Source organism: Alligator sinensis, unplaced genomic scaffold, assembly GCF_000455745.1.
Source record: "Alligator sinensis unplaced genomic scaffold, ASM45574v1 scaffold596_1, whole genome shotgun sequence".
Classification (NCBI taxonomy): domain Eukaryota; kingdom Metazoa; phylum Chordata; order Crocodylia; family Alligatoridae; genus Alligator; species Alligator sinensis.
The window spans coordinates 3,251,240-3,273,360 of record NW_005841967.1 but is presented as its reverse complement, the minus strand read 5'-3'; positions in this window follow the sequence as shown (position 1 = coordinate 3,273,360).

Genomic DNA, 22,121 nt, shown 5'->3' with positions numbered 1-22,121 from the left:
CTGAGGACAACATGACCCAGGTTATCTTCTCAGACTTCATGCTATATAACATTTGTGAGGCCCCAAGGGAGCTGTTACATGAGGTCTGGACAGAGGAGGCATGGCGGGCAGAGGACACCTGGCAGCAGGACCACCAGTTGTAGTGGCAGTGACAGTGATGGTCCCCGCCTTGCCAAGGACCTGGGCAAGCCACACACCTCTGAGTGGAGGCCAGGGCATTGGGTGCACAAAGCACTGGCTAGACACCTTCTCCTGCACTCTTGGCTATTGTCCCCCTGGACAGCTACCCACATCCCCCCCCACTCCCGCCCACCCCCAGTACCATGGCCACTACAGGCACATTTCAGAACAACAGTTTTTATTTCCCTCACATCAAACAGACCCCCTTCCCTGCTTCCCCAACAAACAGATCCCTCTTTCCTCCCTGCCTCCCTCCCAAAGAAGCAGACCACCCCTTGCCCTCTCCCTGCCCAACACCAGAGCCCCCCTGACGACTCACCCCATCCATCAGCAATAAAGCACCCTCTTCTCCATGCAAACTATTTACAAATGAAGTGCTGTAGTTCTGTGCATTCCCTCCCAGCATGGGTGGCCATGGGGTGGGGGTACCTAGGGAAAAAAGCCTGGGAACAGTTTGCCAGCACCCCAGCCCCTGACCATTCTTCTGCAGATGCACATGCTGTGGCAAGCCTGATGGGTGGGGGGCATACCCAGGGGTGACAGCAGCTGCTAATACCCCATCGCAGGTGGCTCCCCACCTGGCAGTCAGTGTTTGGGGCCAGAAGGGCTGGAGTGCAGTTTTGGCCCTGCTGCATGTAGCTCCGGCTCCATGCCCACGTGGATATGGGGCAAGTGGTGGGCCTGGGCCCAGGTGCAGGGGCTGGGTGGCAGGAGACCCGGAGCTGGGGCTGGGGCTGGGGCAGGAGCTCTTGGCTGGTGGAGGTGGCACTGGATCTCCTCCCAGGCCCATGGGAGGCCTGCTGCTGGGTGGTGGGTGGCTGCCAAGGGGAAGGTGAGGCTAGCATCAGGGCAGAGGCAGTGGGTGGCACAAAGGTGACCATCAGGGCCAGGATGGTGTCCAGCACCCAGTGGTCATCCTCTGTGGCCTTCATTGTCCTGCACATGACTGTGCTCTGCTCCCACAGAGCCTCCACCTGCTTGTGCTCCAGAGAGGAGCTATGCCCAGACTTCATGGTCCACCCGGTCCCACGCGTTCTCATGGGCAATGTCCTCTGCCTGCCTCCTGTCCTGGTGGACCATGTCCTCTACACAACAGACCTGTGCATTTGCCAGATCATCCTCTGATGCCATCACCAGCTAGTCCAGGAGAAGGATCCTATCCTGGGCCCTCCTCTGGCAGAGCCAGTGCATCCACAGGTCCCCAGCTATGGGTGGTGGTGACCTGGAGCCCACATTCCAGCTGCCAACTGAACTCTCTCCCCCACGTGCAGTTGCATGGCCTGCAGAACCATTAAAAAGAAGCTGTTTGTGAGAGTTTGCAATATTTCTGAGATAAGATGCTCTGTACTAGGGGCTGTGCGGTGCCCAGCCTCAGATCAGGGCTCAGGCATGTGCGGGTGGACCACGGACCATGGTAAGTCAGCTGGGCAGGTCCAGGACCAGGTGGCTGCCAGCTAATCCCCACCATCTCCACTTGCTCCCCAGGGGCTAGTGAGCCACTGGGTACTGGCTGCAGGCAGCCTGCCTCCCCTGTCCTGTTCCCAGGCCAGGACAAGCCTGGCTCCTGGCACCGCCTGCTGCTATGGCTCCAGACCCTACTGCTCCCCCCTCTCCTCCTGCAGGCCAGCTGCTCTCCTGTGCTGCTGCCCAGCCCACAGCACCCAGGCTTGTGGGGTATGAGGCTCCTGGATGACTGGGATGAGGAGCTGTCCACAACCTTGCCCTCCCTGCAGGGGGCCTCTCTAGGGAGGCACCCCAGGACCAGCCCTCCCCGCGCTGGCACTGTACCCCAAGTGTGCTTCTGTTGTACATGTCCTGGACACTGCATGAGGAGCTGTTTGCACAGACTGAGGGTTACCCAACCCATTGTGCACTGCTGTTGCTGATTGCCATGGTGTCCTGGGCATACCTGTGCACCTGGCAAGAGACCCTGAGCTTTGACCATACAAGGGTTAATCCCAGGCTACTCCGCAACCTCTGTTGCTACGTGGAGGGCTAGCTGTGACTGTGTTACATGTCCCTGTGTATTCCCTCCCCACCATTGAGGATGACACTGTCACCAGCATTGATACATTCCTTGGTCTGTGAGAGGCCCATGCCCACTCAGCCATGGAGACATGGGCTGCTCAATAAAGTTTTGCACTGTCTCCCACCTGCATGCATGCTGTGGAGGTGGAAACGTGGGGCCAGGGGAGTGCAACCAGATGGGGTGGGAAGTGGGAGGGAAGGGAAAAGGCCAGGGATGGAGTGAGGGAGATCCTTCCTCCAGTGTGGAGCTTTCCACGTGTTTAGGGCTGGTGTGGCCAGTGGCTCCAGTTGATCCCAGCTGGCAGCAATGGCATGTGGTTCTTGGTGGACTTGTCAGGCGGTGCAATGCAGTGTGTGGGCTCCCAGGCAGGGCCCCCACCCCAGGTGGGAGCTGGTGCTGCTGGTGGCCAGCAGTGACATGGCTGGCTGCACCTGCACACCTGGATGCCATGGGCCTGGCAACCATGCTGGGGTCTAGGCAGGGTGGTGCAGCTAGCCTGCAGCCTGTGCAGGGGGACATAGGGGCCTGGACTGGCCTCAGGCTGCCTGCTTGTGCCCCAGGCGTCTAAATACTGCAGGCTTTGAAGGGCCTGAAGCTTGGGCAGGCATAGAGCCGGCCCAGCCTTGGGGCAGGAGAGGCTCCCAGCCCCAGAACCCTGCGGCTAGCCTCAGGCTGGCTCCCTAGTGGCAGGGGTGACCCGGAGCAAATTTGCATTATGGTGTAGTTACACAGTTACTACTCACACTTAAATTTGCTACTTGCATTTACAGGTAGCAAATACACTCACAAGTAGTGTCATTTACTATGCAGTAAGTGTGTACACATGTAGACATGCACACTTGCTGTTCAGTAAACTACACTACTGCACAGTAAAGCGGCTTACAGGGGTTTGGCTAATTGTCTGTTGGCTAACAATGATGATGATGCTAATTTAACCCATTCTGCTCTCATCAATTAGTATCGCAGCAATATTTTACAATAGTCATTTCTACTTGAACTCAGCCAGTCTTCATCTTCCAGGGAGCATGTATCTTGTCTTCTCCAAAATGTCTGTTTTTGGATCAAGGTAAGACAAACTTAAGAGAACTGGAGCCTTTGACCAGATCACACTACTTCCTTTATAACAAGAGCATCCAGTTTACTGATGTGACCCTATTGCTATTGTACTGGTGTGACGGCCTCTCTGTGGTGATTATTTGCATGCCACCACTGATATGCAAGTGCAAGGGACTGAAAAACTCCTTTGTGTTTGTTTTGGCTGTAGTAACATGTTGTAACAATTATAATGTGAAAGATTTCATAGACGTTAGGGTTGGAAGGGACCTCAAAGATCATCAGGTCCAGCCCCCTACCCCAGGGGCAGGAAGTCAGCTAAGGTCAAAGGACCCAAGCAAGATAAGCATCCAAGCATTTCTTGAATGAGTCCAGAGTAGGTGCCTGCACCACATCTGGAGGGAGTCTATTCCAGGTCCTGGGGACTCGGACAGTAAAGAAATTTTTTCTTATGTCCAGCCTGAAATGGTCTTGTAGGAGTTTATGACCATTGGTCCTTGTTTTTCCATGGGGCGCTCTGGTGAACAGATATTCTCCCAGTTCCTGATGAACACCCTTTGTGTGCTTAAAGGACAGGGGAGTCAGGTTTGTGTCTACTGGGCCTGCCTTCTAAAACTGTAAAGTTCATAAGGGGGCTGCTATTGTAAAAGAAAGTTGAAAAAATATAATTGAGAGGTCAGTGCTCACCGTGATGTGTGATGAAGTCTAAGGTGAAGGGACCCCCCAGCACAGGACTCACAGGAGGAGAGAGGAGAGGTTCTAGACTGGAGCTCTCCTAGGGGGATGTTATTGCATATCACCATCCAACCATAAAGAGGTAAGTGCTGGTGATGTACAAATCCCTTTAGTGGGTTTAGCTCTTTTGGTCCACACATCCTTAGGGTACTATCAGGTAGAAGCCAGTACCTGCCAGATCCTGAAAGAGCTGAAATTGCATCTAAAAGAGATGGACTGCATCTGCAACCAAAAGAGGAGCAACACTCTTGTAGTGGTTAGGAGCAGCAACAGAGTTGGCGAGGTATGACAAGGAGCAACACTCCCAAGTAGCAGTGAGGGGTGTCAACAGCAGTGGTGGAGCAGCACCCCATCAGTGCTGAGGCAAGGAAAACCTTGGGCTAAGACCTACACTAGCTCTACTAACCACACTGTTTGCTCTGCGTAGAGCTAAGCAAGAATTCTGAACCTATTGACTATGCTAAATTTTTGGAAATGGGTTGAAGTGAGCTACTGATTATTAAGGGGTTCTTAATTCTGTTTGTCAACCCACCTCAATTTCTCCCATTAATAAACCTGGTTATAGTTTGATATTGCTTGTGAGTGGGGAATTTGTCCACATTAGAACACCCAGGAAGAAATTATATTTTCAGGTTTCTGGGTGGGGGCTTGAGCCAAGATAATCAATTCGTGTAAAACTCCTAAGGTGACTCCTAAGCAACTTGGCCTTTGTTGCTGCCATCTGGTACCTGGCAGAAGGATTATATTGAGCTCTTCAGAGGTATGGCAGTATGACAGGTAGGCGAAAAGGACAGCAAACAGTCTAATCCCAAGCCATTTACACATATTTTAGTCATATCAACACTTTAAAGCTCACCAAGAGACCAATAGGAAGCCAGAACAAATCCAAGAGCACTTGGGTGGGATCAGTCCTAGAACTGTGTCAATAAATGCTGCCAACATTCCCCAGCTACCAAATTGTGCACTCATGGAGAGCCCTATGGGCCAGATTCAACCTGTGGGCTGGAGGTTGAGCACTACTGGTGTAGTGTTTGTCAGAAGCTATTATTTCTAGTTATACCACATTCTCCTTGATGCCACTGACTTTTTTTCTGCTTGATTAGTGAATTCAGAAGCCTTGTTTCAAATAGTGAAACTTCTTTTATGTGCTTCACTTCATACAACTTCTTTTAAAAGTTCTTTCAGATAAAACATTACACACACACAGACAGGGGATCAACTGAGAAAATAAATAATAAAGAAAAAATTTGCTTTCTGGTTCAAATAGTAAAGGCCAAAAATTTGTAGACAAAGTTGCAGGTTCTTAGTCATGTTGAAAGTGTTCCAGCTCATCAAAATTAAGAGTGTGAAATTCAGGAAACCTCAGGAGTTGTACAGAAGAGTCTTTAAAGATTCCAGTAAGAGATAGCAGGTGGAAGAGCAGTAATCTACTCCCATTAATATCATGCACATTTCAGTGGACTTGCATTGTAGCTTAAGTAGTTTTAAAATGATTAGCAGACCACACTCTGCTCAATAGAAAACATTCTGCTGGGGAGTATGTTGATTTATCAAAATTGAAACACTTGGTGGAGTCAGTTTGACAGCAACAAAAATGTGACAGAACCCCAGCAGGGGGTCACTGGAAACCTGTTTGGCTTCTTACTGGTTTACCTGCCCAGATATTTGAAAGCCTGTCGTGGACTTTAACTGCCTGGCTTTTTAGTGGACCACTTGGCTGCCTGCTTGTGAGCTAAGAGTCTGGTAGAGAGTGTAGTGATAAAAGTAATAATTTATAGATATTCCCTAACTGAGTCTGAGGCAGTTGGGAATTGGGAGGTGGTCCTGTAGGCAGCAGGTAGCTAGTTACTTAGTGAGACAGACAAAGGGAGCTGATCTCTTAGGTAACTGGTAGTCAGTTGGAGTTAGACAGGGTCTGCATTAGATGCTTACAGCTCCATGATTAAAGATTGTTGCTCTCATTCATGTATGCCTATATATCTTGAATCTAGTGGTCATTGGAGTGCCTTACACTGGGGTTTCCAGAGTCTGGAAGCCCTGGGAGTCCCAGTTTCCAAGTTTAAAGGCTTCTTGGCTCTGGCAAGTTCACCTGAAGATGCCATGAAAGACTTGGGAGCAATGTTTCCCAGTCTGTGTGAGGCCCCTGCCTCAACTTGGATTTCCAGTTGCTTAATCTGCTCAAACTGTAGGTAAATTGAACAAATATGGTCGGTCTCTGCACAACTGTGGCTGTTTGCACAATTTTTTTCACCAAAGAATAGCAGCAGATATATGTTAGGTTTAATTGTAGGTATTTCTACCCTTGCCTACTCCTTTTCAATGTGTCAAAAGTTTAATGCTCTTTTTAAAAACAGCTCCAAGAGCAAAATTTCTTCTGAACTTTCCCAGTCCATTTCAGGTACCTAACAAGAATATTGCTAAAGCTTGGTAATCCTTTTATTTCTTTGGGCAAGAGTCTGATACCACTGTTAGTGAGATCAATTAGGAGTGGTTCCACTATGAGGGTCTGGACAAACAACAGAACAGAGTAAAAAAGGAGCAGGGATTTACTACACATTAGCAAAAAGGGAATAGGGATTTACCACACGTTAGCTACTCTGAGGTGACTGTCTATGTGCTCACTTTATCCTGTAGTAAGTGAAAGCTAAACTGCAATAGGTTAGCTCTGTTTCATGGAGGGCTAAGCTATCACGGTTTAGTTTGCACTTTCCCTGGAGTAAGTACAGGCACATGGACACTTACTACAGAATAGTTGGTACCTGGTGAGTCCCTGCCTCCTCCTAACTTACCACTTGTTGGTCCATACGCCGAGTTAAACTGATATAAGCAGAATGAAAATCAGTACATGAAAATCAATACAGAATGAAAATCAATACATGCCAATGAAATTGTCACACAAGTGCTAGATGTGACCCACCTGTGATTATTTCTCCTAATAAAAACTAGGTGAAAAAAATAATCACTAAATCACAAATGTTGTTCCCCATGGGCCAAGTCCTACTTCTTTCACTCCTTTTTGCTAGACTAAAGGAAAGTAACTTCACATGTTTCTATGGGATAATCAGGTCAGGCTCCATTGAAGGGTCTTCTAGCCTGCCATGGAGATCCATTCTGCAGAGGATTGATATGTAGGGAAGGGGAGGAGTTGAATTAAGGGCAGTGTGGAGTTTAGATGAATTATTCCATGGTTCTATAGATCACCTCATGTATGGACATACAGACATAGGGATTCAGGGGTTGTAGACTACAGTCCAACTAATAGGCTAAATTGGTACATTCAGAGTTGTTAAATGAGTCTTTCATAGTTGTGGAGAACTTTTCATCGCCTCTCAAACTTGGAGATTTTTGGGGGGTTAAGACCATTTCCTTTATGTAGTATGTAAAGACATACCTCTGGACACAATTACAAAAAGCCAGTAATGTAATGTAGTGAATTCAATATAGGTATGTTCCTGTAGGGTCTGACCCTGTTGCCATTTAAGTTGGCACAGAAGCAGGATGAAAAGCTCCAATTAATTTCAATGGGATCAGGAGTTGACTCTAATATATACACGAGCAGGCTAAAATCTCTTGAATTAATATAGACTAAAGCAGTGAGATGGAACATTTTTTGCATTTGGCCTTTTATGGTTCCAAGCAGGATAAGATGTGATATTAAAAACATACCACAGCTTGTAGGAGCAGTGAAATCTCTGTTGGTTTTACAATTCTGTTTAGCATGGCTGCATAGTGTGGAAATAATAAATACACAGAGTAGTGGAATTTAATTATGTTTGTTTTAATTCAAAATGAATCTGATCCATGAAATTCTTATCAAAGTTTCTCCAAAGTTCTGGCATGTTTGGATCTGGGAATTTGGTTCATACACACCTCTAACTTTCATCTTTCCTTTCTCCTCTCTTTTTATGCAAGATACCTACATTAAAAAATTCTGTGTTGTGGGGCATATTAGGCTAATGTTGACTTTGTCTATGTTTACATTTATTCAGAGTATTATGTGGTGTCAGATTTTTAAAGAGAGTGAATCCATTTCTTGTACCAAAATAAGTGCTTGATTTTCTAAGGAGCTAGCCATATGTGGTTTGGAGCTCTTCGAATAATCTGACCATCCAAACTCACAGTAAGAGCAGCTGAATTTTGAGCCCTTCTGCCAGTTTATGGCGTGGATGCAGACTGCTTGAAAATCTGGGTTTAATGTGGTTGTTTCAGCCCACATCTAGGGAGAAATCACACAATGATTCATGCTGCCAAATAAGTTATACAACTTTTCAAGGGTGAGCATAGGATAAAACTATGCCCCTGAAGCAGAAGCATAGAAAACTGGTCATTGTCTGAAAGGATGCTGAAGTTGTGGATTTTTTTTCAAATCTATGAATACCTATCTTTTCTATAATGATCCAGCATGTTGTATCTGCTCCTTTGCATTCAGATATATTCACTAACCATATGAATCCTGATGAGTTTTCCTTTTGTTTGCTTTGTTTTAGTGGAAACGCAATATTAGTGGAAACAATCATGAGTATGAATGAATTTACTTATCCTCCAGGCACTGGGAAGAAATTCTTCTCTAATCTCTGTATAAAAGAGTATTTTGGGGTGATCTCTTCAGCTTTCCCACAGTGTCCATTAGTGGAGGCAGTTCAGTACCACCCAAGACTAGCCCTTCCGAATGGAGAAGTTGAGTCATTAGGAAATAGCACATCCTAACTGAGATTGTAGAGTTTATAGGATGTGTCTCACTGCTATATTGTGGCTTGGCACATAAGGTAACTGGAAACCCTTCATTAATCTCTGCTGGACTTAAAATCATGACAGATTTCTTAAACAACTATTCAGTGCATTGTTAGGACAGCATGATTTATGGGAATGTGCTTGACGTAAATGCAGTTAATAAGTCCATTTAATTCCTGGTCAGTTTTTAAAAATAACAATCTTGAAAACATCCTTGGTATCTAAAGAACCCAAACCAGGTTGTTTCTTATCATTTTTTCCAGGCAGTAAATACTGCAGGTATTCCTATTGTAGGTCAGCACTGGAATCCAATGTAGGAAAGGAACAGAACTTGCGTGGAACAGTCAATCAGCATAATCCCTCTTCTGTAATAACTTTCAGCAAATTTGCATTTTGGTTTTATCCAATTTAATTGAGCTCATGCTGAAACTTTAGCTCATGTTTTGGACACCGCTGATTTTATATAAAGCTTTAATGAATGCATTGAACCTGGGTCAGTTAAGCTGCTTTAAGATGGTTTAACACCGGCTTCTGCTGTTACCCAGATCACAAATTGTGACCAGCAATCAGTATTTTCCTATCTCATGAGAAAATTGGAGGGTTCTAGGGGAAAGCATTTATGTGGATACTGAATAACTAAGTAAGGAAAAAAATATTGTTTAGGGGTTTGGGTTTTTTTTGGGGGGGGGGGTTGGTTTTTGCTAAATAAGTGTTTTGAACTAACCTATTTACTCAAATCCAAAATAAACATTTATTTGCTTCTCCCGTTTGAAATTGCTGGGGTGGTGGGGATGCCCCTCATTTTGGGTTTGAGTGCAAGTTGTGGGGGAGACGGCAGGTGGCTGTTGTGGCTCTGACTTTGGCTCTGAGCTGGGTTCAGGGTTGGAGTTGGAGCTGTAGCAGTTGCCAGCGCTCTGTGCCACCTCTGCCTCTCCCCTTCCCCCAGTTGCCAATAATATCTAAGTTTGACTCAATGTCTTCTAGCAAACCAAACAAATTAATAATGAAAATCTTTATCTAAAAAGGTCTGCTCCAGTGCTACTGCTCAGTAATGCTGGTTACTGTGCATTAATTTAGTACTTGATTAGCCAAGTACTAAATGTAATGCTCAGTAACTATGGCACATTAATAAATGTGTAGACATGCCCACTGATGAGTTTTTTTGAACAAACTGAAATGCTGAATTTACCCTTTGAACAAAGATTAGGAACTTAGAAATGGCAAAATGTTTTCTTCCTTGTTCTAATGGACACAGATGTAGTATTTTCTCCTGATAATACTAGTGTGCAGTTTCAGTTCTCAGCAGAGCAAATAACATAGCTGACAAAATGTAGCTGCAGCTCTGGTAAGTGCTAAGAAATATGATACAAAACCATCCCAGAATATCAAAGGTAAAATTATGTGGATGAAATATAGGACTCAGTGCCAGGTTGTTGATGCTGAGCTCTGAGGAGGAGGAGTCTAAAGAGCTACATTTCTTTTGAAAAATCTCCTTCTACAAAAAAATGTATAAGTAGATCCAGACCTGGACCAAAGCTCTGAATCTGAATGCTCCAGCATCACCCTCCCACTTTTAGGGAGGTTCAGACCTAGGTCTTATACAGAACTTATTGGCAGAGTAATTTCTAGATGTAAAATATGATCACCATTACTAATCTGTGTGTGTCAGGGTGTTCCAGCTTCACTGTTTACAGAAGGCATGAACGGATTTTTGCATTTCCATGTAAAAGAAGGTCAAAATAGCTTTCATTTAAGTGCCTTCCATCTCACCTGACCTCTGGACAGTTAAGTATCCAGTACCTCTTGAAAACTAAAGTTTATGTTAACAGTGCTGATTTGTAATGGTCTTTAGTTGGGTACATTACACTAATGGTGACTGCCAGTGCTGAGTGTTATGGCCATGCCAACCCCTGGATGGCTTTGTGTCGCTCAAGGATTCTGTTGTAGTATTCTCAGTTGCTCATTTAGCATAGCTTATATCTGCTTCTGGCCTGCTGAAGCAATGGATAGGATCTCTAGCAGCTTCCTTCCACTACCTCCATGATAACCTCAGGAGTACCTCTGAGAAGTATATTGTTCCTTCTCATTATTTGCCAAATCCTGGTGATGAGGCATCATAGCCAGCTTAAAATAGCACTGAACATACATCCTTGTGGCAATCTCAACTGTGTGACAGGCATGCTGCCTTTTAATGTTTGCACTGCTTTATGCCCAGGATTTGTCATGTGTGGAGTGGGAGTGAATTGGTATCTTGTGCCTCACAGTCGTGGTCCTGGGCATGGCACAGAGACAGTGTAGGTATGATCTCAGGGGATGAGAGACTGGAGAAGAGCATTCCTTCAGTGGGCATTATTGCTGGGTTTATCCTGTTTAATTTTTTAAAATAATTTTTCACTTAAACTATTTTACAAAGAAAATATTTGCTTTTGATATGAAGAAAATCTCTTGGGGGGCAAAAAGGTTGTTCTATGAATGGAATGCAGTGCTGAAAACTACTCTTCACAGTCTAAGTTTACAACAATTTGTACCCAGTTGAATGTTGAATCTTATTAACAAAATATTTATGTTTGCAAGAGTTGTGCGAGTCAGTACATTATGCTAATACTTTAAACTTAAAGACAGTTCAGAAGCTTTCTCCAGTGTTTCTTGATGTATATGTAGTGAAGAGTCCAACTAAAAGGAAATGTAAAAGCTGTAAATCATCCTGTTGCATAGCACACCATTACTAATCAGAAGAAAGCTTATGCAACTGTTTTCAGAGGTTGCTAATAATAAAGTGCATTTTCCCCATCCTGCATATGAATGATAGTATTTCTGTGAGGTATCTGCTAATGTTTGGATAAAAGTTTTCATTCTACTGTTTCTTTTCTCATTGCAAAGATTTTATTGTATGCATTTGATAGTTACTTAGATTCTAAGGGCTATTCCATCTTCTTGGCACTTAGGTGTGATCCTATTACCCTATTCTCCAGTCCCTTAGAAACGTGGATGTGCCCACTCTTGTTACTTATCATTGTTGTAGCCTTAAAACTAAGTCACAAAAATCAGAAAGCAGGATAACCGTTCACCTTTCCCATGAACTGTTTTCAGAGACTTAAGCAGTATGTAATAGGATTGCATTTAGATGCTGAATAGGTGGAAGAGGATTGGTCCGGATCATTGAAAGGAAAGAGTCTATTTCAGTATGGTCCTGAACTCTGCCACTGGCCTGTTGGTTTGTTTCAAAATCACCTGTAGTCCTGTCTTCCCTACCCAGTTGATAAAGCAGCTCATTTTAGCTGCGCCTATTCAGTCCACAGCACAGTTACAGTCTTTATATTCTTCTGAGCATATGGGATTTTCCTTGTACTTCAAGAGGAGCATGGGAGGCACAGAGAAGTGTGGAGGAATAAAGGAAAAGATGAGGGATACTTCAGGTGTACATTGGGAAGAACCGGTATAAACTGTGCAGTCAGGAGCAGAAAACGCAGAAATTTCCATCAAGATTTGATAATGAGGACCCATCTTCCAACATTGTTATGGTCCTGCTGGCTTGGGTTACTGTGTTTGATAACTGAAGGGTTGGGAATGCTACATAATCCAATCCGAATTAAAGCATAAGCAAGTTTATCAGTTCTAAGCCCATACTATATTTCTAAATCATATAAGATACAGCAGTTTTGCTTTTCCAAGATGCTTGAAACATATCTCACTCTGCATATGTGTATATAATATTAAATGACTAGTAGTGCTTGTTTTACCACATGAAGTGCTATGAACAAATTCTGTTTACAGAAAAAAAGTCTCCCTGGTGAATCAGATAAATTCATATGCGTGTACGTTGTGAAAATATGTATTTTTCCAGATAAACTGATACTTGGGGCAGGATCATTTGGGTATATCAGATGACAGCATTGATCACCACAGCTTAGTTCATATGCTTGAGATCTGAGCCTGAAGAGGTAGTTGTCCCCCATCCAGGCCACAGGGGACTCCACTGTCCTGGAAGCAAAATATTCACCAACCCTCTGAAATGCTGATGCAGAGATCCCTGAGTCTTGAGGGCAGCTATGTCCAAAGTCAGTCCCACATTGCCAAATAGAAGAAGAGAGGTAAGTCTGTGGGGGAGAAGAAAGGGCCATGGCAGGCAGGCGCATCAAGGCCCCTGTGGTGAAGGGGGAAATGGGGCACAGGCAGGGGTGAATGGGGCTTGGCCGGGCTGGGTGGTGGAACAATTGGAGCCCGGGTAGCACATCCAAGGGTGTGGGGTGGAGGGGTCCCCACTCCTGTGTGCTCCCCAGTGAAGGCCCAGAGAGCTCCCCCAATCTATGTGTGGGGCACAGGCAGCTGCCACTGAGCACTGGGTTTTGTGCCCAGCTACAGTTGCCCCAGGAGCAGTGCAATGCCACGTAAGTCCCACTGCTGGGCTGCCCTGTGTCCTTTGTCTACCTGGTGGCAGGATGCACATGGTGTCATACCGCTCCCAAAGCAGCTGCAGCGGTGCACAAAGCCCAGCATGCAGTGCAGCTGCCTCCACCCTGCGCACAGACTGGGGGGGCATGTGCCCCCTGGACCTCCATCAGGGTGCGTGCAGTGGCGGGAGCCCTGCCAGGTGCCTGGATAAGCTGCCCAGGCTCTGAGCATCCCACCACCCATCCCAGCCAGGGCCCCATTTACCGCAGCCCCTGCCCCTGCCTCTACCCCACTCCCTTCCTCAGTGCAGGGGCCTTGATCTGCAGGCCCCCCAGCACCTTTCCCCTAACAGAATAGACTGATGATACTTGCCTACCATGCTGGGCAGCCAGGGATCCACATGTTGGTTTACAATCCTGGCTGTGTGCGCACACCTCCCCCACCTGCTGCAGCTGCCTGGAGCCCATGGTTAGGCTGCCCTGTGGCTTTTCCCGCTGCCCTGTGTTTGGGAGGGCTGGGCCCTATTAGCCCCGGCCTTCCACTGCCTATGTATGTTATCAATAGAATTAGTACAACTATAAGATAACAAGCCTCTTCTAAATAGAATCCCAGGGGACTGCTACAATGGATTCAGTGGTTTTCCTGGTCCAAAGGCCTTTTCTTTGAAAAAAACAAAAAAACAGTAAACCAGTTTTTTAAGGCTTAACATTTATTCAGTTCAAGAATAAAGGTGATATTTTCCAGAATTGCTTCCTTTAATCTTTGTTGTTTAGCTACTGTATTTAATTGTATAGTAATTAATAGCTGGACGTCTAGTTGGCAGCCAGTATCAAGTAGAGTGCCCTAGGGATAAGTCCTGGGGCTGGTTTTCTTTAGTATTTTCATCGACAACTTGGAAAATGGGATGGAGTGCACCCTCAGCAAGTTTGTGGATGCCAGCAAGCTGGGGGGAGTAGTAGATACACTGGGCTAGGATTCAGTGAGACCTCAACAAATTGGAGGATTGGACCAAAAGAAATCTCATGAGGTTCAATAAGGACAAGTGAAAAGTTCTTCATTTAGGGTGGAACAGTCCCATGCACTGGTACAGGCAGGTGACTGACTGGCTAATCAGCAGCTCTACAGAAAAGAACCTGGGAGTTACAGTGGACGATAAGCTGAATATGAGTCAACAATGTGCTCTTGTCAAGAATATTTATAGTATACTGGGCTGCATTAGTAAGAGCATTGCCATCAAATCAAGGGAAGTGATTCTTCCCTCTATTCAGCACTGGTGGGGCCACATCTGGAGTACTGTGTCCATTTTTGGGCCCCCCGCTACAGAAAGGATGTGCACAAATTGTACAGAGTCCAACAGAGGGCAACAAAATGGTTAGGGGGCTGGGACACATGACTTCTGAGGAGAAGCTGAGGGAACAGGGCTTATTTAGTCTGGAGAAAAGAAGAGTGAGGGGAGATTTAATAGTAGCCTTCAACTACCTGATGGGGTGGTTCCAAAGAGGACAGAGCTAGACTGTTCTCAGTGGTGGCAGATGACAGAACAAGGAGCAATGTCTCAAGTTGCAGCAAGAGAAGTTTAGGTTGGATATTAGAAAGTACTTTCTCACTAGGAGGATAGTAAAACACTGGAACAGGTTACCCAGAGAGGTTCTGGAATCTCCATCCTTGGAGGTTTTCAAGGTCTGGCTGTACAAAGACTTTGGCTGGGATGATCTAGCTGGTCCTGCTTTGAGCAGGGGGTTGGATTAGATTATTTTCTGAGGTCCCTTCCAACCCTAATTTTCTATGATTCTATGATTCTATTTAGAGACTGCAGTTCAGTTTTATACCTACCGAATATCAGGTTAAATGCCACTTTGCCCAGTGGGCAAGGCCAGTAGTACCTTCTCTAGGTGATATTTGAACTAATATCACAGTGAAGAGCAGTCACATCATTCAATAGTATCTATAATAATAATAGGCTTAGTCTGTCTGTCCAAAGCACTCTGATTGGTTGTCTCAGTAACCAATTACAATGCTTACTGAAACAACCAATCAGAGTGCTCCAGACAGACAGAATAAGTGTGGTATTATTATAGATCCTGAGTCATTTCAAACAGATATGCAGGCAAGTCAGAGCTAGAATGAAGTGCTGGGGGCCCCTGCCATGGAGCAGGCAGGCTCCACTGAAGGAGAAAAAAAAAGCAGTGAAGGGCCTGATCCTTTTTCTTTTTTTCCCATAGTCTACTCACCTCTCCTGTGGCCGGGGGCAGGGAGGGGAGTGAGCTGCCAGTGGGCCTTGAGCTATAGGGGGCCCTGGTGCTTCCCTCCACAGCAGCAGTGCCCCACCCGGTACCTCCCAGGCAGGGTGCCAGTGGATAGGTGCTGCATGGGGGTGCTGCCACTGTGGAGGGAAGTACCATGGTTCCCTGTAGCTCAGGGGCTGTATGACCCATTGGCAGCTCACTCCCTGGCCACAGGGGAGACAGGCAGGCTCCAGGAGAAAAAAAAATGATCAGGCCCTTTGCCACTCGTGTTTTTTTTCTCCTCAGTGGCGCCTGCCCATGCAGCTGCTGCCGAGTTGCATAGCCCCTGAGCTGCGGGAGGGCCTGGAGGTTCCCTCTGCAGTGGCAGTGCCCACCAGGGCCACACAGGCGGGGTGCTAGCTGCGTGGGATGGGGCAGGGTGCTAGCTGCGTGGGTGCAGACCCAGCTCACAGGCAGCACCCACCAGATACAACAAGGCACTGGATGCTGGAAGTCTGTGTGTGCTCAGAGAAGCTTGGACTTGGCAGGCTTCCAGCGCTCCATGCACCATCCCCAGCACCTTCCTGCCACCTAGGACTGCCTGGGAATGGGGTGGCTGCCCCAGGAAGGCAGCAGAAGGGTGACTGGGTGTGCTGGCAGCCAGAGAAGGCAGTGGGAACAGTGCACAGGGTACTGGAAGCCCACCAAGCCCAAGGTTCCTCGAGCACGCCCAGGTTTCCAGTGCCCCATGCACCATCCTTGCTGCCTTCTCTGGATTCATAGATTTCATAGACATTAGGGGCTGGAAGGGACCTCACGAGCTCATCGAGTCCAGCCCCCCACCATAGGCAGGAAGTCTGCTGGGGTCAAATGATCCCAGCAAGATAGGCATCTAAATGCCTTTCGAATGAGTCCAAAGTAGGTGCTTGCACCACCTCTGGGGGAGTCTGTTCCAGACCCTGGACACTCGGACTGTAAAGAAGTTTTCTCTTATGTTCAATCTAAATCGACCTTCCAGAAGTTTCTGTCACCCTGTTTCTGTCACCCTGGTCAGAACCAGGAAGTATTTGCAAAATAAATGGAATCAAATTCCTGTTTTAAGTTGTCTGCAAAACTCTATCAAAATCTTTATAACATTTACAGTGTTGCTGGGTTTTTTGTTTGTTTTTTTAAATTTTTGTACATCTTTGAACTTCCATTTTCTATCCAAGATCTAAACTAAGGGAACTGTTCCAATTCACTCAGACTAACCAAAAATGGGAAATCCCTCCAAAAAAAAGTCAATTCAGAGATCCTCCAAGTCAGTGCTCCAGACCCAAAGGTCAAACTTCTTCTGCTATGCATCTGAAGAGTTTAGGCATTCGTTCAAATCCTGGATCAAAATGTTCTTGAGTTTGGCTTCTTCCTAGAGAAAAAGTAGCTTTGAAATTAAAATAGAAATTTATTAGCATATCATGAAAAAGATCACGGATAGATTTTGTGTATACATGCTTAAAACAGAACCAGATGTGGAGTCTTTTGAAACATACAAGTTTAAGTAAAGTTAATTGACACTATTTTTGCTGAACTGAAATAGGAAATCGTCACACGTGCAGAAATAAAAATGTGCACTGACATTTCCATTAACTCTCTTTGTGTGTCATTTAACCCAGCAAATTAGCATAAGAATTAAAATACAGTTCTTGCAGTGGTTTATAGCTGTACAAAGAGTCAGCGTGCTTAAAGCCAGCCTGCCTTATCTACTGAGGGCAAACGAGATTTGTTCAGCTACTGGCAGGAAGGCAGATTCTTGTGTTCTTTTCACAGTGTGCTAGGACAGCGATAAACATAAAGGAAACCAAATGATCAAACTAAGATTTTCCACGTTAACATTTCTACAGCGCTTTCTGTATGAACCTGCCAGCAGCACAGACTTGTAGAAGGACAAAACTCATTCTGAAATATTATGGTCCTATCTTTGTAGCAGGACTGAAGCAAAGCATAAAACAATACTTTATTTCAAGTGAATACATAGGCTATTATGTAGTTTCTAAAACCATCTGTAAGATGATTTGGACCTAGTCATGTCAGCAGAGATCAGTCCTATTGGACTGATCTAAAGCTGACTCTCTCCATCAATGTTAAAAAGAATTGTATTCATAATGTATATGGCCGGTGTCATTGTTTTGAACTGCATGCCGCTAGCATAATCTTGGGTGCTAACATGACTCTGCTTTGAAGAAACTTGTAATAGGGAGTCTGACTGTTTGAGATCAAAAGTTGGGTGGGCCCATGGTATTTCACACGGTCAGTTTTTTGTAACTGTTAAGGACCTCTACAGTTCCAGTATTTTCTTTTATTTCTGTCTTTTCTTTTATTTCTGTGGCAATTCATTCACCTATAAGATTCTGAACTGTGAAACAGACTGGGTAAAAATTTCATCTCATTGTAAAGCAAACTGTAAATTGATTAAAAGGAAGGGAGGCTGATAACTAATTTTGAATCATATACTTTATTAATAAACTAATTTATTTAGTGAGATAAAAGGAAAGCAATTGTTTGTTAAAAGGCAGGGGTAAATGCTATAATGATCTTTAGTTACAGTTAAAGTTCTGGAAAACATTTTGTACCCAAAGCAAAACTCAAGTCTCATCCTTTGCTGTTTCCATTATGAAGCGGAAATATTTTTTTAAAATTTGGCAATAGGAGCAAAGTACTTCTTGCCAGCAAAAGTAGAGTTATCCTTTTTCTTAAAACACTACATGCCTAGTCAAAAAACATTGATCTACTAGACTTAAGGGAATTTGGGCTCAGCATTTCCATATTTTAAAATGATGGCTTTAAGATATTATTTATAATTTTAATGGTCCAACCACTTTTTTTATTACATTTTTTTCTTGCTCCAATATTGATAAGAATTTCACTCAATCTTAACTTTTCATTGTAATCAGTACTTTTTAAAATTAATTGTTGTTTGTTATTTGAAAATTGAAATTTAGCTTTCCATCTGTGAAAGGTGATCCTCATAGGAGCTGGGTAATATTGGGTAATAATCTGGGTAATACTGCAGCAATCATAAACAACACTTAAATCCTGCAGGAGTTGTTTATGATTGCTAAAATCTTGTAAGTTAAAGTTTACTAAAATATATGTGCCTTAGACTACATGGGCGCATCCACACGAGTGTGCACATGCGTCTGGCAGCATCTAAAAACCCTTTGAGACGCTGTAAGAAGCACGTGTAGGAATGCAGTGCGGGGGCAAAATTAGACCCCTGGATATCCAAGGGTCAAAACAAACCGCAGGGGCGGGGAAAAAAACAGGGTAGGTCACGGTCCTGGACCATGCTCTAAGTCAACCGGAGGCTTGGTTCTCCACAGAGACGCTCTGGTAGCCAGCCAGAGTGTCTCTATGGATGGCCCTCACCCCGGAGCTGGGTCCAGGCTCCTGCTGGTAAGTAGGGAGGTGGTTGGAGGAGGAGGGAGGAGACTGTGGGGGTCCCCTGCTGGCCCCGCCTGCTCCCTCAACCCCCTGAATCGCTGCCCCATCTGGCCCCATCCCCCACCTTGTCCCCAAGCCCCCCAATGCCTGCCCTACCCAGCCCCAGCCCCCACCTGCCCCCCAAGCTGTGCTGTTTGATATAGACAAGACATTCTCATGGGGCACGTCCACACATGCAAGCGTGTGCTCTTGCAACAGCTCAAATAGAAGTGGTGCAAATTTGAGCTGGGGCTTTTTGCCTCAGCATATATGCCCAGACATGCACTTTGGTGTGGGGCAAATTGTGCCACTTGGGGCAAAATAAACCTGCCTGGTTCCTCCCTGATCTGCGGCTAGGGGGAGCTAGAACCCAGGGCCAGCACCTTTTCAAAGTCACCAAAACAAGATAGAAAACCTGAAAAGCAGCCTGAACTGGCATGGTTCAGGTACACAGAACAGCCATCAGTTCAAGTCTTAAATCACAGCAGTAGCCAGATCAAGGGTAGAGCATCTGAGTTTGAATTGAATTCACAGATTCACAGAAATTTAGGGCTGGAAAGGACCTCGTGAGATCATTGGGTCCAGCCCCCCTGCTTTGGGCAGGAAAGACTGCTGGGGTCGAATAACGCCAGCAAGGTGTGCATCCAGTCTCCTTTTGAAGATGCCCAGGGTAGGTGCCTGTAGCACCCCTGCTGGGAGTCTATTCTAGAGTCTGCTCACAAGAACTGTAAAGAAGTTTTTCCTTGTATCCAGTCTGAAACCTCCTTCTAGGAGTTTATAACCATTGCTCCTGGTATTCCCCTGGGGCCCATTGGTGAATAGTTCGCTTAGACTCTGATGCTTTCTTTTCATATATTTGTAAACTGCCACCAAATCCCCCCAAAGTCTTCTCTTTTCTAGGCTGAACAGTCCCATATCTGTCAGCCCTTTCTTGTATGGCTTGCTCTTCAGGCCTGTAATTATATGAGTGGCTCTTTTCTGGACTCTCTCAAGCTTGTCCACATGCTTCTTGAAGTATGGTGCCCAGAACTGGACACAGTACTCTAGCTGCAGCCTCACCAATGCTGAGTAGAGTGGGAGAATAACTTCCTTAGTTTAGCTTGAGATGCATCAGTTGATGCATGTCAGCATGTTGTTTGCTCTGCTAACTGTAGCATCACATTGGTGGCTCATACTCATTTTATGGTCAATTATGACCCCTAGGTCCCTTTCAGATGTGGTGCTAGCTAACGTAGCACCACCAAGCCTGGAAGTTTGTTGTGGATTTTTCCTCCCCAGATAGGGCACCTTACATTTCTAAGTGTTGAAAAGCATCTGTTTCTGGTCCGCCTGGATCACCAGCCTATCCTGAGATATTACACAGTAGTAGAAATTCAGAGATACTGGCCACATCTATATGAGACGCTGACTGCACTGTCGTTACTATGCTGTCATTTAGTACTTGTATGAACAAGTACTAAATAACTGCGCAGTAAGCTGTATTACATGACACCATGATGATTGACTTCTGTCAACCATCACCCTCTGGTTCTGACCATGGAGCCAATTCCACAGCCAGCGGATTGTGGTGGGCCCAAGGCTGCAGTTGGCCAGTTTTGCCAAGAGTTGATCATGGAATCAAGGCTTTTTTAAAGTCAAGATATACAACATCAATCTCCTCTCCCTTATCCAGGTGATAGGTCACCTGGTCATAAAAGGAAATAAGATTGGTCAAGCAAGACCTACCCACAACAAACCTGTGCTGGCTGTCCCTCAGGATGTTGCCATCAGCCAGTCTGTTAAGAATGGCCTCTTTGATAATCTTTTCTAAGACCTTCCCCAGGATAGAGGTCAGGCTGATGGGCCTGTAGTTTGCCAGATCCACTTTCCTCCCTTTCTTGAAGATAGGCACCACATTGGCCTTCTTCCAATCTTTGGGCACTTCACCAGAGCACCAGGAGTTCTCAAAGATCTGTGCCAGGGGCTGAGTTATGATGCTCGCCAGCTCCCTGAGTACCCTGGGGTGTAAACCATCAGGGCCAGCTGACTTGAAGGTATCCAGCCTCTCAAGGTGTTCCTACATGAGGTCAGCATTTAACAGCGAGTGGAAATACCTGTTGTCCAAAACTCTTGTGTAGTAAAGAATAATACTATAGCCAACAGGATAATTACGCGTATTTGGGTTATAGTTAGGCCTGACAAAAAAATTCTGTTAAAGCTTGCCTTGGTTTGGTGCATTTACATGAGATGTTACATTGCCAAAGTGATGAGCTATGACAACATAGCTCATCACTATGGTGAAGTAGCATCAGTGGGTGCTAACCGTGCTGCCACCGCTACTGCACAGTAGGGTCGGAAACGATCCGTGTGCCACTGGGACTGCACAGTTCCGGTGGCACACAGATCATTTCCGACCCTAGTGTGCAGTAGCAACAAGTCACTCAACAAAAACATAGATTATGTTGTGTCATGGGACATGTAACCAGTCATGGGAAACCATCAGAAAGAACTAGCCCGCAGAGAGGAATGGGAGCATGAAGAGAGGACACTGTAGCTCTTACAAAGGTAGTCATTGCATCAGTTTTTTTTCTGAAATGATGATTGTTCTATTAGAAAGAGAAACAGTTTCTCAATGAACTATAGATAGAGTCGCTACTCTCAAAGCAAAAAGGGTGGGGTGGGGGGATGGATTATTTAATGAGCAAACATAGTTAGAGAGCCAAGTTAACTTAATTCCTCCAGCAACAACATTCTCCCCAACCCACAAAATGATGGTGAGGCTTGATTAATCACTGTCTATAAGAGAGAAGAACACCTCCTATTGAATCACCAGCATCAACTGGGCTTTCCTTTGGAGGTGATCCATATTCAGCAGGCCTAGCTCTAGTCACTTTATAAGAGTAAACATTACTATATGAGTCGTATCTTCAGCTTGGACTCTCGTATTTTTCTTTACCATACATAATTTTAAATCCCCCTGTATAATTTCTCCTCTCTTCCAAACAGTTCTGAGCTTCTGTCATCTTCTAAACATATATGACTTCCCCTTTTTCTACACTTTACTCCTGTAATTCTCCCCCACTATGACCTACCCCTCTGCTATCACAAGTCTTTCTAACGCTCTCCTGCACATTCCTCTTTCTTCCTCCTTCTTCCCTATCCCTGTACCCCACATCCCATGGGGCTTCTAATCTCTGCAAAACCATTGCAGGAATATAAGCAATTTGTTAGGGCTGTCCTCCTTCCTAAGAACAAAATTAATGGTTGATTGCAAAACAGGGTTCCCCCAAGGTCACCATGCTGTAGTAATTCTGCTGTTTGATCACTGTTATGTCTCT